This window comes from Myotis brandtii, unplaced genomic scaffold, assembly GCF_000412655.1.
Source record: "Myotis brandtii unplaced genomic scaffold, ASM41265v1 scaffold210, whole genome shotgun sequence".
Lineage (NCBI taxonomy): Eukaryota > Metazoa > Chordata > Mammalia > Chiroptera > Vespertilionidae > Myotis > Myotis brandtii.
In genome coordinates, this window is record NW_005357847.1 from 817,600 (window position 1) to 819,743 (window position 2,144).

At 43.7% G+C, this 2,144-nt stretch overlaps 1 pseudogene; it reads right to left on the reverse strand.

Annotated features, from left to right (window-relative positions):
* Positions 1–913: 913 nt before the first annotated feature.
* Positions 914–1,883, reverse strand: LOC102253184 (annotated as a pseudogene).
* Between the last annotated feature and the right edge of the window lie 261 nt (positions 1,884–2,144).

Here is a 2,144-nt window from a genome sequence, read left to right on the forward strand (position 1 = left end):
CTGGCCTGATTGATGCCTATCTGCTCCCCTCCCAGCCTGATAGCCCCCAACTGCCCTCCCCTGCTGGCCGGATTGCCCCCAAGGCTTTTATTAGTATAGATATGACCCTTCACAGAAAATTTCACTAACCCTCCTTTACAATAAGGGTGTGACGATTGAATCATTGGGGCCAGACACTAAGATTTTCTTTCTTTGAATAGTGGAGGGAATAATTATCTTGTCTTTAAGTTGCCCTGAACATCAAATGAGATAATGACTTAGAAAAGTATAAAAGCACCATATAAAGACAACTGTCTTTTTCATGTACTGAAAAGACAATAAAGTGGTAAAATGAAAAACACTATTTTTATTCTCCCCCTTCCTTCCTTTACAGCCTTTATTTAAACTTTGAAATTTAGAAAAAATTCACTCCTATTTTCATTTATTTACATTCAATATTATTTTGTATTAGTTTCAGGTTTTATTAGTTACAAAATAGTGGTTAGACAATCATATACTTTACAAAGTGTTCCCCAATATTTTCAGTACCCTCCTGGCATCATACCATCGTTACAACACTATTGACTATATTCCCTATTTAAGTGACAATAGGTTTACAGGTTCCTTCCAATCTTCCTTTTGTGTTGCTCACCCTTCCTTTTCTTTCTCACTTCTTCCCTCCTTTTCTTTTCTTTTCTTTTCTTTTCTTTTCTTTTCTTTTCTTTTCTTTTCTTTTCTTTTCTTTTCTTTTCTTTTCTTTTCTTTTCTTTTCTTTTCTTTTCTTTTCTTTTCTTTTCTTTTCTTTTCTTTTCTTTTCTTTTCTTTTCTTTTCTTTTCTTTTCTTTTCTTTTCTTTTCTTTTCTTTTCTTTTCTTTTCTTTTCTCTTCTCTTTTCTTTCTTTCTTTCTTTCTTTCTTTCTTTCTTTCTTTCTCTCTTAAGAGAAGTAAGCCTTTATTTCCTTGTTTCTCAAATAGAGCTGGCTGAGCTGGTTGTTTTTTGGTAATTAATCAAAGAGACCAAATCCCATATCCTCGTCCAACTCCTCCAACTCTTCCTTTGCTTCAACCTAGGCTGGGGCTGCAGCAGCAGCAGGAGCAGCAGTGGTGGTGGCGGCCACAGGGGCAGCATCCACAAAAGCAGATGGATCAGCCAAGAAGGCCTTGACCTTTTCAGCAAGTGGGAAAGTGTAATCAGTCCCCACAGACAAAGCCAGAATTCGCTTGTACCATTGATGATAGGATGGGTTACTGACTTAACGGTTGGGTAACCAATCTGAAGGCATACGCTGGCAACATTGCAGACACCCTCTAGGAAGTGGGAATCCAGTTTCCTCTGTGATGTCAAGCACTTCCAGGTTGTAGATGCTGCCATTGTCAAATACCTGCTGGATGATCAGCCCAAAGGAGAAGGGGGAGATGTTCAGCATGTTCAGCATTGTGGCTGCGCTGGCTCCCGCTTTGTCTCCAGTCTTAATCAGCTGTACATCACTCAGGATTTCAATGGTGTCCCTGGAGATTTTAGTGGTGATGCCTAAAGCCTGGAAGAAGGAGGTCTTCTCTGGCCCCAGACCAGTGTTCTGGGCTGGCACAGTGACTTTACAAGGGGCAATGGCTGGCACCAACACGGGCAGCAGCTGGCACCTTATTGGCCAGCAGCATGTCCCTGATCTCAGTGAGGTCCTCCTTGGTGAACACAAAGCCCACATTCCCCCGGATATGCGGCAGCAGTTTCTCCAGAGCTGGGTTGTTTTCCAGATGTCCTCGGATGGCCGTGCGCATCATGGTGTTCTTGCCCATCAGCACCACAGCCTTCCCGCGGAGGGACATGTGGATCTGCTGCATCCAGAAGTTGGATGATCTTAAGGAAGTAGTTGGACTTCCAGGTCGCCCTATCTTCCCTGGCATCACAGCAGTGCGTCAGGGATTGCCATGCAGGGTTTAAAGATGATGTCACTTCCACGAGGACGCCTGGCGAGAGGAAGCCCTCATTTTCTTTATATAGTATCTCAATTGGCCCTCAAAGGTCAGCGAAGGCACTGGGACACACTTAATCCATTTTCCAGACCAGGAAACTGAGGCCAATTCCAGTTGGCTGTAGAACTTGACTCAGCATGTAGGGAGCCCTCACAGCCGTGCTCTCCGCCCTTCCTAAGGGGCAGCCGCAGG